Here is a 302-nt window from a genome sequence, read left to right on the forward strand (position 1 = left end):
GCATGGGAAGCCGGCTTCAGCTGCATGCTGCTTTTCCTGTCCAGTGCCGACCAGGTTCTGTGCAGGAGGGTCCTGCAGCACCATGTCAACCCAGGCATGGCACCGGAAGGCCGGGTGGGCCCCAGATCAACCCCAGCCTGGCCCCATGGCTTCTCCAGCACCAGGTCAACCTGGTTATAGCCAAGCAGCTCCTGCAGCATCATGTCAACCTGGGCGTGCATGCCATGTCAACCAGCACCATGTCAACCTCTGCAACTTCACTGGTGTCAAAGGTCACATGACATCACTTCCTGATGTGATAC

Source organism: Gavialis gangeticus, unplaced genomic scaffold, assembly GCF_001723915.1.
Source record: "Gavialis gangeticus isolate Ggan-Ray unplaced genomic scaffold, GavGan_comp1, whole genome shotgun sequence".
Lineage (NCBI taxonomy): Eukaryota > Metazoa > Chordata > Crocodylia > Gavialidae > Gavialis > Gavialis gangeticus.